General features: G+C 40.8%; 1 pseudogene; it reads right to left on the bottom strand.

Moving 5' to 3' along the window:
* Window positions 1-14086: 14086 nt before the first annotated feature.
* On the bottom strand, window positions 14087-14640 carry LOC106634039 (large ribosomal subunit protein uL22-like; annotated as a pseudogene).
* Between the last annotated feature and the right edge of the window lie 286 nt (window positions 14641-14926).

Below are 14926 nucleotides of genomic sequence, written 5' to 3'. Positions count from 1 at the left end.
TACAGGCGTGAGACACCGTGCCGAGCCCCTTCCTTTGTTCTTTTAGCAACTGTCCTAGGCTTTCACAGTCCAATAAGTAGCTACTAGCTGTATATGACTATTTAAATCTAAATTAATTTAAATAAAATACAATTAAAACCTCATTTCCTTAGTTGTACCAGCCACCTTTAAAGTGCTCAAGGTATGGTTTTCTTTGAATTTATCCTACTTGGAGTTTTTAGAGATTTTCAAACCTGTAGCTTAATGTTTTTTCATTTTTTGAAAGATTTCAGACAGTAACTCATCAAATATTTCATGTGCCCCCTTCTCTCTTTTCTGTCTCTCTGAGACTTTCATGACATGTATTAAACCTTTTCACCATGTCCCATGTGTCAAGTATGCTCTTTTCTGTGTTTTTTAAATCCTTTTAATCCTGTGCTTCAGAATTGATACTTTTCTCCTGACCTATTTTCCACTACACTAACTCTCTTCTGCCATTGCTATTGTTTTATAAACTTCTTGCATTAAACTTTTAATTTCAGTTGTTTCAGTTTTTAGTTCTGAGATTTTACTTCATGCTTTTTAAAAACATAGATTCCAGTTTTCTGATGAAAGTTCCCATTTGAAAATCTATTTTCTTGAATATATAGAAAATCTATATCAAGAAAACAGATTTTCAAATGGAAACTTTAAAGTCCGTGTATGATAATTCCAATATTTGGATCACCTATAGGTCTGTTTCTTCTGTCTGCTTTTTCTCTTGGCTTTGGTTATTTGGTTTTGTGATCTGACAGACCTGATAATTTTGAATTAAAAACTGTCTACACATGGTATGTAAATTGAAGAGGTTTAGGGTGTTTTTATGATCTCCCAGAAAGTATTGAATTTTCTTCTGGCAGAAGTACAGGCAGATCACATCAATCCCATCAGGGACTGAGGAGGATGATTGACAGACTGACTGGGTAAATTGGGTTACAGGAGTCTCAAGCTGTCCTGAGAAAGCACTGTTTATCTTTTATAGCAATATAAAATTCTGACTCTGCTCCACAGGAATAGTTATCTTAGCCTGAGTTTCTATAAACTGAGCCTGAGGCAAAATTCATGTGTGAATATGGTTTTTGAGGAGTGTCTTAGTTCATTTGGTCTGCAGTAACAAAGTACCATAAACTGGGTAGCTTATAAACAGCAAAAATTTAGTTCTCACCATTCTAGAGGCTGGGAAGTCCAAGATCAAGGTGCTGGCAGATTTGGTGTCTGGTGGGGGCCCACTTTCTTGTTCATAGATGGCATCTTTGAGCTGTGTTCTCACATGATAGAAGAGGCGAACAAGCTCCCTTGGGCCTATTTTATAAGGACATTAATCCCATGAGCGCAGAGTCCTTATGACCTCTGAACCTCCCAAGAGGCCTCACCTCATAACACCATTGCTTTTGGGGATAGGATTTCAACATATTAATTTTGAGGAGGACACAAACATTCAGACTGTAGCAAGGTGTATAGAAAAAGCAAAGAAAACGTGAGAAAAAGAGAGTAAGTAAGAAAAAGAGTCAGTCAAGATTCAAGAGAATGTGTTACTAAGATGGGCGCCACTTTGTACCAAGGGCATTGATTGCTTAAGGTTAGCATGATGTCTTCCAAAAGGCTACATGAGTGACAGTGTCTTAGCATAGTCCATTCAGAGGGAAAGAAGAAGGGAGAAGTATTTAGCTGCTGATTTTGTTGCCAATTGGTCAAAAGTTTGCCTCATGGGTCTTAACTCCCTGATACTATGCTTTGCATATATACAGGTGCCAAGAGCATTGCATGGCATCTCAGCAGTAACAAGGAAGTCCCAGGGCTTAAAAGAAAAGGCATGGGAATAGAGCAAAACAGAGTCATTGTATATATGTGAGGTGACAGTCTCTGCAACTGAAGCCAAACTCATAGCCTCAGATACACGGGTCTCAGATACATGGGTAACCAAGAGAATATGAGCTGGTACCTGAGAGGTGACAAATAAAGGGTACTATTATAGGACTCTTCAACTATGTGTCTCTGCTTCTTGAGACGCTGTATATGAACTTCCATCTCAACCAACACGGATGGTCATTATAACTCCATAATTCTGGAGAGTCACTCTCTGGAATGAACTTGATAGCCACGATGTTGAAAGACCAATCAGAATGTCTTTGTCCTAAGACTCTGGGATGTACGAGGTACAAGTCAGTTAACAGTGGTCCTCAACCCTTCCTACCCACATGTCTCTCCTGGAGGCAGAATCTTGGAAGCCTCGTTGATTATAGACACTCCTCAACTTATAATGGGGTTATGTCCTTGATAGCTCCCTGGTAATTCAGTCAAAAATTTTGTAAGTCAAAAATATCATAAGTTGAAAATGCATTTAACACTCCAATAAATCTATGGTAACATCAAAAAATTGTATCGGACCATCATAATGGGGGACCGGATCGTCTGCACTTTGTCTCCACCACAGTGGTATTTTTGAATTCACTGAATCACTTTTAAGTCCTTCTCAGACGTGAGTGCTCCAGGGTCGGGGGACTTCCTGAGTGGGATCCAGGGTTCCAAGAACATCAATTGTCTCAACTTTTAGGGTAGATAAAGTGAAGGGCAGAGTTGTCCTCTGGGATGATTTCAGGGGCAAAGAAGATCACTGCCTTTCTAAACACTTCTGCCATCTTCTTGGTAATGAATAATTGAGGAAGAATCATGTAAATATAGAGAGAATGGTGCACCAATGTCTCCTTCCTTAAAGTTAGTGATAATCAATTTTTATTTTCCTGAGATCAAGTTTTAATAGGAAAAAAGGAAAAAAAATGGTGGCCTGCAACTTAGATGAGAGAAGAAAGAAGGAGACACAGATAGGGAGATTGAAAACACTCAGTATCAGACTCATCCATTTCACAATTCCATTTGGATGGCTCCGAAATTGCAGCCCCCCTCTGAGGCTGAAGGGCCCAGGTTATTTTGGGGAAGTTAGCACACTTGGCTCTGTTTTTTTGTGTCCTTTCCCAGAACCACTCAATAGGCACATCAGAGGGCAAAAGGAGCCCCCATGTTCCCTTTTCCACCGTTCCTGAGTCAATTATCAACTTTTTCTTCTAAGAGACAGGGTCTCGCTGTGTCACCCACGCTGGAGTGCAGTAACACAATCATAACTCACTGTAGACTCAAACTCCTGGGCTCAAGCGATCCTCCCACCTCAGCCTTTTGAGTAGCTGGGACCATCAGTATGTGCCACCACTCCCAGCTAATTTTTTTTTATGTTTGTAGAGATAGGATCTCAGTATGTTGCCCAGGCTGGTCTCAAACTCAGCCTTAAGCACTCCTCCTGCTTTGGCCTCCCAAAGCGTTGGGATTACAGGCATGAGCCACTACGTCTTGCCTGTAATCAGTTTTGAAGACGGTGAAAATGGTGATGAGAGCACTTGCCATAGTTGTGCCTCTGGCATAAATCTATACCAAGGTATTTAGCAAGTGTGCTTTGGTGATTCGTGTGTAATAATTACAACAACATCTTGGAGGAAGTCCTCCAAACTTCCTAGAATAGCAGCAAGAAGTGGAGACAGAGTTCTTTACTGAGAATCTACTATGTGCCACATCTTTTGCTAGGAAGTTTCACATTTTATTTTCAAGCCTCACCATAGCACCACAAGGAAAGAACTATATTTCTCCAATTTACAATTGATGAAAATGAGAATCAGGAGGATGGCATGAAGCTGGTGTTTAACAGAAACTTTGTCACTTACAAAAAGTAAAGTCTTCTATAGACAATACAAACTGGAAGTCTCTTTTAAGGCATAAAGCAAGGGCAGCCTGAGAGCACCTCTCAGAGTTTTATTACCGTTGAGCCCCCTACGGTTTTGCCCCCATATTTAAACACAGTGATTTTGATGGGAAAAGTTGGTTCAGGTTTTTTCTTCTTTCTTCTGTCTTGAGTATTTCAACTGGAAATGCACTTGATCCCGTCATGGTGTCAAAATCATCCTGTCCTTCTCAGCTGGCCACTCTTTGAGGCTGTTAACTGGCACAGACTGTCCAGCCAGTGCCAGGCTGCAATGCCTTCTCTGCCCGCCTGATCACTGGCTGTGCTGAGGACCAAACTAACTTCGATTGACAGTTACCTCCTCTATTCAGCCTCAAAGCCCTGAGAGCCTCCAAATAAGCATTTTCTCACCTGTTGCCATGCACTTTTACAATTTGGTCATGTGTTTATTGCAAGCTCATTTTGTACCTTGAGGGAGGGAGGTAGAAGGAATTTGATCGTGGATGATCTTATTAATAAGGGAAGCAGTAGGAAGTTCTGTCTAATCTGAAAATTAAGTCAAACGCGAAGGGTAAGTATCATTGTCTTCTAAATCTGCCTTCTTGGGCTTCTTGCTCATTCTGGGATTTTGCTCCTGTAATTGCTGGATACTAAGAGGAAAGTGCAAGAACCTCTGGTCGGACCTTAAGTGGAGCTCCATCTAGTGGGATCATTCTTAACTACAAGCAGGATGCTGCCAAGGGAGTCCCTTTTGCGTAAGTGGCCTGGCATCTGCCTCTTATTTTAGGCGCTGAGTCAACAGGATGATGGAGCATTTCCTAAATCCGAATAAGCCGAGGTAACACACCACGGATTTAAACAGGACGCACGTGAATTGAGCTAGGATATTTCAAAGCCCAATAACTTGAGTTTCGTTTACTCTTGACTGGAGAGAAGAGAGTGGACACGGAGGTGGAGTTCCTGGCAGCTGGGAAAACAGCAGGGAAGGAGGGGAGAGAGGAAGGCACGTGTCCTGGAAGTTTCTGTAAAAAGAAAAAAAAAAACAAAAAACCGGCATTGGCAGATTACATGAATGTCCTCTCCCTGAAGACAGAAGCAGGCTTCAGAAACTGGCTCTCAGCCCTGGAGAGAGGAAAATCCTGGTTTTTCCCACCCAGGTGGGACCAGCATTGCAGAGATCCTAAATATTTTCATTTTTTCCTCTTCACCTGTTACTCAGTGTGGCCCGAACACAGATGGTGTCAATCCCCTCACCCCTCTTGTGTAGAGGCAGCCTGCTATACTTTTATATGGTGAGAATTCCAGGAAATTAAACACTGCTCAGATCAACATTCAGCCCCCCAGGCACGCTGTAACTTCTCTCTGCTGGAAGAGTGGATTCTTTTCCTAGAGTGCCACAGCAAAGCACCACAAACTGGGTGGCTTGAAACAATAGAAATGTATTCTCTCATAGTTCTGGGGCACCAGAAGTCTGAAATTGAGGTGTCAGCAGGGCCATGTTCTTTGGGGAGAATTTCTTTTCTTTTTTTTTTTTTTTAATGTTTTAGAGATGGAATCTTGCTCTGTCGCCTAGGCTGGAGTGCAGTGGCATGATCTCAGCTCACTGCACTGTCCGCCTCCCGGGTTCAAGTGATTCTCCTGCCTCAGCCTCCCGAGTAGCTGGGATTACAGGCACGCGCCACCACGCCTGGCTAATTTTTGTATTTTTAGTAGAGACAGGGTTTTACCATGTTGGCCAGGCTAGTCTTGAACTCCTGACCTCAGGTGATCCACCTGCCTCAGCCTACCGAAGTGCTGGGATCACGAAGGCATTAGCCACCGTGCCCGACCTAGAAATTTATTCTCTCATATTTCTGAGGGGCCAGAAGTCTGAAATCAAGGTGTCAGCAGGGCCATGTTCTTTGGGGAGAATCTGTTCCTGGACTTTCTCCTAGTTTCTGTGTTGTGGGCAGTCCTTGGCTTGCAGATGCCTCCGTCGTCACACGGTGTTCTCTGTCTTCATATCATCTTCCCTCTGTGCGTGTCTTGTCTTCACATGGCGCTCTTGTCTCTACTCTTATTATAGGACACCAGTCATATTGGGTTGGGGCCCAGCCTACTTCAGATGATCTCATCTTAATTTATATCTTGATTCCACCTGCAAAGATCCTACTTCCAAAGAAGGTCACATTCATAGGTACTAGGACAGGTACTAGGGATTCAGACTTCAACATATCTTTTGGAGGGGTGCATTCAACCCACAAGAAATAGCAGGCAAGAAAAAAAATAAACTACAAGCTCACACCAGTTACAGGGTGTGGGAGAGGAGATCACAGTAGGGAATCCCCAGTCCTGCAGTTTGCCATTTCCCTGAGTTCCTGCCTCCCATTGACCCGAATCTCCATTATATGAAGCTACGTGGACAACACCAGACGAGACCATGATATCTTATACTGAATATTATCTGAATGGGATTAGAAATATGTTTTAAAGATGTGACTTTTCCTTAGAAAGGCAATAAAGGTCCATTATTTATTTGGAACACCTTCCACTTTATATTTGTCAAGAACTCACTGCCTTTTATTTGTAGTGGGCATACAGGAAATAACCATGACCTGCTTGCCACTATCTGTGCATTTCCATTGAAATGGAAGGTCAATCTGAAATATGTAGGAATTTTCCTCTGAGTTGCTTTATCCAGGACATCTCCTTGTTTACAACACATTATTTATTCAACAGGTAATAAAATAAATCCTATTGCACTAAAGCATGTACTAAACACTCTGATTCCATATGCTTTTCAATGCATGTTGCCCCTGTGCTGATAACACATGCATGTATGCATCAATTAAGTTCTGACCTTAGAGAAAATACTTTGCGCCTTTTTTTCAAACAGATGTAATAATACCTATCATGTATTGCCTGCCCCCTATGTGCCAGACACTATGCTAGCTTCTATGCATTATTTTATTTCATCCTTAAAATAAACTTATGCTGTATTATTATTATTCCTATTACAGATAAAAAAGCTAAGACTTCAATAACGAAGCATCTTGTTCTAAATCACGTAGCTTTTTAGTGGTGGAGCCGGAATTTAAATCCAAGTTTACGATTCCAAAGCTCACATTAGACCACCTTCATAGAATGTTTTCCATTGGCGGATTTTCCCTGACCAATCTAGTTCTTTTTTCTCTTGCCAAGCTTTGACTCACAAGAAAAGCAGCCCAGATTTAGGTGCATAAACCAGCAATTAAGGGTCCAAACCCATTTCCATGGCCCCACATTTTGCTATTGACCACTAGGTGGAGATATGCCTATTTTCTCTCCAAGTGATCTTGAACTCTTAACCGAATATATTAGTGAACTCATCTCCCCTCTTTGGGCCCCCCAAAGTCCAAATGGATATAGAAGCAGAGTCAGATTACTAATGGGTCAAAACACACAGAACTGGGTATATGGACTAATCTGTTTATTTTAGTGTTTCTCTAGGCTTTATCAAAATTTTTAAAAAATCCAGTGATTCTAGATGATGGTTGAATGAACACTTATATACAATAGCACTATAGGCTTGGAAACTACATGAAGGTGGTTTTTGAACCATAAAGAGCTACACCAATGTAATGATCACCATAATAAAAATTCTATGCCTAATAAAGGTGAAGATGCGATGGGCATCTTTCAAATGGACGTAGTGGCTATTATAAGATTATCTAATCTGTACAGACTATGTTCCTGGAGTAAATGGTAGACGGCATATACTCTTTGTGTGTCTGCATGTGTGTGTGTGTGCATGCGTGTGTGTGTGTAATTGACTTTATTGGACCTTCAGTCCTTCATTAACTTATCTAACAAGTATTTATTAAGGGCCTCCAAGGTCAGGCCATATGGTAGGTATGGTACGTACACTGGTGAACCATATGCCACAGGCCCCAGTTCATATCATGGCTTGTGCAATAATGGGTGCATTGCAAACAAAAGATAACTTTCCTGGGTAGATATATTTGTGTGTGTGTGTGTGTGTGTAGAGTCAATCCTCATCATTTGCAGATTTTGAATTTGTGAACTTGCCTGCTCACTAAAATCTATTTGTAACCCCAAAATTAATACTTGTGGCACTTTTATGGTCATCTGCAACACACAGAAGTGGCCAAGAAAATTGAGTCACCCAAAATGCACGTTCCCAGCGGAGGTCACACAAGGTGAGACACTCTGCCTTCTTGTCTCAGCTCTTGTACTATAAACAGGTGTCTTTCTCCTGGCCTATGAAATACCACATTTTTCACATTTTTGTACTTTTTGTTGGTGATTTTTCTGTTTAAAATGGCCTGCACACATACTGCTGAAGTGCTGTTTAGAGTTTCTAAGTGTAAGAAGGCTGTGATATGCCTGATGGAGAAAATACATGTGTTAGCAAAGCTTCATTCAGGCAAGAGTTATGGTGCTGTTGGCTATGAGTTCAATGTTAATCAACAATATATATTAAATAAGCATTCTTTAAACAGAGAACACATAAAACAAGGTTATGTATTGACCAGTTGATGAAAGAAATGTGACCGAAAGCTCACAGGAACTTAAGCCTCTATTTCCCCTAAGAGCAGTGGTTCAGTATTGGCCAATTAAGTCTTCAGGGTGACTTTGTAGACCATAGCCACTGGGAATAGCAAGAATTGACTCGTGTGTGTGTGCGTGTGTTGGAGTGTTAATAGGATTCCAAATGATCCTGGTGAGAGCTGGCATTGGTAAATATCAGCATGGCTGCTCAGTGAGCTCTCAGATAAGTCATATGCAGGCAAGATGGGAGGAGGGACCTAGTGATTAAAGTAACTACAGTAGGTGAAGAAAGAAGGTATGGGAGCTGGAGGGGATTTCTGATTTGTAGGCCAAGTACTCTACTATTTACATTTTTCATCTAAGCCAGAAAGACATAGATAAGAAGAAGGAGAGGGGAGATAGGAAAACTCATGAATGACCCTACAAACAAACATGGAGCTACCCAGATTGGGAGAACTGACTTTCCGATTCTACGGGATGATTGAGAAAGAGCCAATCTAGAGTTAATCTGTCACAGTAGGTTTCAGGAATGACTCTTACAGATGTTAAAGCTTTCTTATCATTTTCCATTATCTTTAATCCCCTGTTTGTTTGTTTTCTTGCCCTGTCCAGCACAAAATTGCCTTGATGACTTCCAAAGTATTTCCAGCCTTATTAAGGGTTGGAGTAGAGCAAGAGAGATGGACAGCTGGGTCCCTTCCTGCAGTGCCCATGTGGGAGAGGAAAGTCTGGGGGAAAGCGGGTGGTGGTGGCTCAGAAGGAGAGCAGCTAGCCAATCCTTGGAAACCCTGAAGAAAGAATCCTTCACCACCCAGAAATTATTCCAAGATAGTTCCCACAGGTAAATGGTCCTGTAGCCAGCCATCCAAAGACATTCTCAAAAGAAGGGCCTGGAGCTTTAAGAACCACAGGAGGAAGTTCTAAACACTGTAGAGATCAGGGCTTGAGACAAATGCTGGGGCCAACCCAGAAGGCTTTATTGATCTATCAGAGCCAGGGAACAAGGAAGACAACTCGTAGACCTGAGGGAGACTGTAGTGTAAATATCTGCCAAGAAGAATGCAGAACTACTCAGAACTGCTCAATAACGCTTTTGTTTCTGTATCACAGAAAATGATCTTTCTACCAGGAAGCGTATAATAAAAATAAACTTAGAGAGCTATGAAACCCAGAGAGGGAGGAGCCTACAGCTTTAACATCCTGAGTGCGTGAGATAGAGCAGACAGAACTTCGAGCTCAGATGAGTCATATTGCAGGGGGCTGGGAGCTGTTGCGGGGTGATGGCTGAACAATTAGGGCAATGAGAGAGAAATGACAAACACCCAAAGGGTCTGATGTAAAGATTTTTTTTTTTTTTAAAAGAGGGAAATGTGGAGTCTAAGAATTATGAACAAGTTAGTGTTACTTCCTGGTTAAAGATTAGTACCTATCATTCAGCAGTCAGTTTTTCAGCCTTAGTCATGAGTAGCATTTAGAATAGGTGATGCCAAACTAACCACATTTTTTCTTTTTCTGGATTACTACTAGATTAGCAGATCGGGGGAATTCATGGAGTTCATGTGTGTGGATGTTGGCAAAGGCTCTGTCATGGTGCCATATAAATGAGATGGAGAAATGTGAATTGGATAATATCACACCACAACCATGGGCTGGATGGTCAACTGACCAAGAACATGGGCCAGCCAACAGCAGAGGCCCCTCCCAATTCCAAAGTGCAGGAAAATTGATTGGTTGCCACTTTTGAGCAAGAAGCTGATGACTCACTAAATTTCTACTATTGTGCTTGTTAGAGGAATACAATGATGCATTCCTTCCGTGAGTTAGCCTGTTCAACCCAGCAGTTCCACTAAACATCCACTCAAATGCTTCTACATGAATGTTCACAGCAGCATTATTCCTAACAGTCAAAAAGTAGAAACACCCCAATTGTTCACCAACAGATGAATGGATAACAAAAATGTGGCATAGCCATGCTTCACATGTGTGCATTTCACTGTATATTAGTGTCACCTAATAACAGAATAGGGTATTAGTCTGTTTTCACATTTCTATAAAGAACTACCTAAGACTGGGTAATTTATGAAGAAAAGAGGTTTAATTGACTCACAGTTCCACAGGCTTAATAGGAAGCAAGACCAGGAAGCCTTAGGAAATTTACATTCATGATGGAAGGCAAAGGGGAAGTAAGCGCATCTTACTGTGGTGGAGCAGGAGAGAGAGAGAGTAAAGGTGGAAGTGTCGCACACTTTTATTTATTTATTTATTATTTATATATATTTTAATTATACTTTAAGTTCTAGGGTACATATGCACAACATGCAGGTTTGTTACATAGGTATACATGCGCCATGTTGGTTTTCTGCACCCATTAACTCATCATTTACGTTAGGTATTTCTCTTAATGCTATCCCTCCCCCCTCCCCCAACCCCATGACAGGCCCGGGTGTATGATGTTCCCCGCCCTATATCCAAGTGTTCTCATTGTTCAATTCCTACCTATGAGTGAGAACATGCGGTGTTTGGTTTTCTGTCCTTGTGATAGTTTGTTTAGAATGATGGTTTCCAGCTGCATCCATGTCCCTGCAAAGGACATGAACTCATCCTTTTTTATGACTGCATAGTATTCCATGGTGTATATGTGCCACATTTTCTTAATCCAGTCTATCATTGATGGACATTTGGGTTGTTTCCAAGTCTTTGCTATTGTGAATAGTGCCGCAATATGTCACACACTTTTAAACCATCAGATCTTGTGACAACTCACTCACTGTCATGAGAACAACATGGGGGAAATCTGCCCCCATGATCCAGTCACCTCCCACCAGGCCCATCCTCCAATTCAACATGAGATTTGTGTGGGGACAAAAATCCAAACCATATCAAACAGTAAGCAACAGAAAACATAGTATATCCACAATGGACTATGATTTGGAAAGAAAAAGGAATTAAATACTGATACATAGTACAGCATTGACAAACCTCGAAAACATTATGAAAGAGGACAGTCACCAAGACTGCATACTGTATGATTTCATTTTCATTTCATTGTATGAAATATCCCAGATAGGTAAATCTAGGGAGAATGCAAAGATTACTGGTCGCTCAGGGCTGGGGGTGGGGGGTGCAGGTTGGAAGAAATAGTGAGTGACTGTGAGTGGATGCACAGTTTCTTTTTGGGGGTGATGAATTGTTCTAAAAATTGAATGTGGTGATGGTTGCACAACTCTGAATGTACACACAAAAAACCCATTGAATTGTGCACTTTAAAGAGATGAATTATATGGTATGTGAATTTTATTATTTGTATTTCTTTACACATACCAGTCATCTTCTGTTTGGGCGTTAGTTCTCAATTAGGATATAAAAGGATTCAGCAGTGATGGAGTTTCTCACAAAGGGGTGATGGGCCAAGGAGGTCATGGTCAGAAGGGCAGAGTGCACCCTTCACTGGCCCCTCTTAGGTGATGCTTGCAGAGTTGCTCACAGTTGAGCTCTTTGTAAGAAAGAACATAGAGGAAAAGCTGTAAGCTGCCAGCTATAGAAACCCCTGCAATGCTCCCTTCCTTCCTGTGAGGCACTTGTTCTAATGCGGGTAGTAACTTCTTTGAAATGCTCCAATCATGCCTTTCAGGGTGAAACCCCACATCAATAGCCAGCTTGGCAGCTCCCCAAGTTAGGCATCCATGACTTTCCTCTCTTTCACTGGTGCAACTGACACCATCTTGGAGTCCTGGTTGTCCACCATTGGTCATGTGAATTACTGTTGGTAACAGCTCAATAGTGCTGTCATTTATAAAGAAGAGTGAACTTTTCTGGTAGAGATACATGTCAACAATGACAACACACCCTGGTTGGTCCTATGTCATAGGCTGTTTTAATTTACATGTTTACTTTTCAGCTCCTCTACCGAGGAACCACAAAGTAGTAATCTTTGCATCCCCAGGGCCCATGAAAGTTCATCCCTAAATGTTGAACACTCCATAGATTGGTAGTCTGCTAGCTGGCAACTTGGGAAAATTAATTGCAAGAGAATTGAATCCTCAGTGAGTGCTTCTTTGTAAACATGGGATATTGAAATTTCTGTAAAGCAAGCCCTCACATAAAAAACTCACTTTACAGTGCGAAAATGCCAAAGTTGATTTAAAAATAAAATAGAAGTTAGGACAAATATATGCTTTTGCAAGCATTTATTCAGTGTTTAAATTCAAACAGCTCATATAAATGATATGTTATAAACATTTCTTGGGGGGTACTTGGTCATGGGTAGGGTGAAATGAAGTTTTTTAAAATAAAAGTTCCATAAAGTTTTGACTGAAGGTATCATGTTTTTCCCCAGTTAATCTTTCAGGGTTAAGCATTGCTTTTCTTTATTGTGCCAAGAACCTCCAACTTCTAAGTTAGGTTTAATCTTCTCAAAAAGTATTCTCTGAGTATTTGATGGGTACGAATGTCTCCAAAGGTATTCAATGGAATATGCTGGTAAAAAGAGCTCTTTGAGGCTTCTCGTTCTATGAATTTCAACGATTCCATTTTCATAAACTCCCCATGCTTGAGCTGCTCTGAATGAAAACTTGACAACTCAAGCCTATCTGCAAGAAAAACTTCTTTATTCAACACATAATGTAGCCAGGGAAGATTTTTCTTTTTTGACAATTCCAGTGGTGTTACTGTCCAAAAGGAGTCTTGTTCTCTTAGAATGAAGTTCTCAAAATATAGATTACAGAAAAAAAAAAAAAAAAGGAAATTGAAACCTCACTGAGATACTACTTCTCATTTCTCAGAGGGCCAAAAAAATCATAAAGAAGGACACCATACTCATTTCTGCTGGCAATACTAAGTGGTATAATCTTTATAGAAGAGAGTTTGACAATAGCTAGCAACATTATATGCATTTGCCTTTTGACTCATCAATCCCACTTCTAGGAATCTATTCCAAAGATGCTCTCAAAATAAGAAATTCATATACACAAGGCTTTTCATGATGACACTGCTAGTAAGTGCAAAAAACTGGGAATAGCCCAAATGTCCATCAACAGAGTAATGGTTGAATAAAGTACCTTCACATGTTGGAGTACTATGTAGCTGAAAAAAAGAACAAAGTTTTCTATGTATTGGTGTCAAGTGAGAATAATTTTTAAGTGCAATCCAGATGCAGAAAATGTATATAATGGGTTACCTCTTCTCTGTGAAGGAAAAAACAACAAATATTTACTATATTTATTTGCTTACATAAAAAAACAATTGAAGGACAAATCAAAACTAAAAATATTACTGTGGGAGAGGGAGGCAACAGAGGAGGGTACAGGTATGACAGCTAGACTTTCTGTTTATTTGATGGTATCTAGGAATTATTATTAATATTTTTAGATGTGATGATACTATAGTATGTTTAAAAATTGCCTTATCTTTAGTGATATAAACTAAAGGCTTTTTAAAAGATAAAATTATGTGATATCTGGGACTTTTTAAAACTTTTAATTGCATTTATTTATTTATTGTCTTGAGACAGAGTCTCACTCTGTCACTCGGGCTGGAGTGCAGTGGCGCGATCTCGGCTCGTTGCAACCTCTGTCTCCCAGGTTCAAGCGATTCTCCTGCCTCAGCCTCCTGAGTAGCTGGGATTACAGGCACGCACCACCACGCCCAGCTAATTTTTTTATTTTTAATAGAGAAGGGGTTTCACCATGTTGGCCAGGCTGGTCTCAAACTCCTGACCTCAAGTGATCCACCCACCTCAGCCTCCCAAAGTGCTGGGATTACGGGCGTGAACCACTGTGCCTGGCCTTAACTGCATTTATTTTAATGCTGAATTTACTCCTGTGCCATAAGTTTTTGTTTCTTCAGTTTCTTCTGGGACATCTTTTTCTTCTGGGCAACCTCTTCTTTTGGTTTAGGAATAATTTGTTCCTTTTCAGTAAGGATCATCTCGATGTGGCAGGGAATGCTCACGTATGGCTTAATCTAACCATGAGCTCTGTAGGTCTGGCAGCACATCTTAGATGCTTTGTCCACTTGGATATGCTCAATGACCAGAGAATCTACATCTAAACCCTTAAGTTCAGCATTGCTCTCTGCATTTTTAAACATGTGCAGCAAAAATTCAGCACTCTTCTTGGGTCACCACCTTGTGTCCAGCCCCACTGCTTGGCCTGGGCACACCTACCAACTCCACCACCGTAACATTGGAATGGTACACACTGTTTCTGTAAAGTGACATCTTTCAGATACTTCATGGCTTTTTGTATATGCATAGCCTTGATGGCCTGGGCAGTTTCACGAGTGTTCTTAAAGTGAACAGGAAAATTTGAACCTCTTGATTTGTATGATTGTGTGGGCTTCTACAGGTCAAGTGAATAGCAAACCATTTTCACAGATTACCTCAGGTTGTACCACTTAGTATTGCCAGCAGAAACACTTAGGGGAAGAGCTGAGACTTTCTTTAAAATAATTCACTGGGGATGGAAGGGAAAGTAGGTTGAAGCACAGAAGAAACAAGAATGGCCAGGTGTTGATAATTGTTGAACTTGGTTGATAGCTACATAGGTGTTCACTTTATTTTTACTTCTTTTTCATGTTTGAAGATTCCCTAAGTAAATTAATATGTGTCATGAACTCTAGCTTTCCTCTTTCTTGACTTCTGATAATTTACCT

This window comes from Pan paniscus, chromosome 17 (genome assembly GCF_029289425.2).
Source record: "Pan paniscus chromosome 17, NHGRI_mPanPan1-v2.0_pri, whole genome shotgun sequence".
Taxonomy (NCBI): Eukaryota; Metazoa; Chordata; class Mammalia; order Primates; family Hominidae; genus Pan; species Pan paniscus.
Note: the sequence above shows the minus strand (reverse complement) of the source record. Positions and strands in the feature narration are given on the sequence as shown.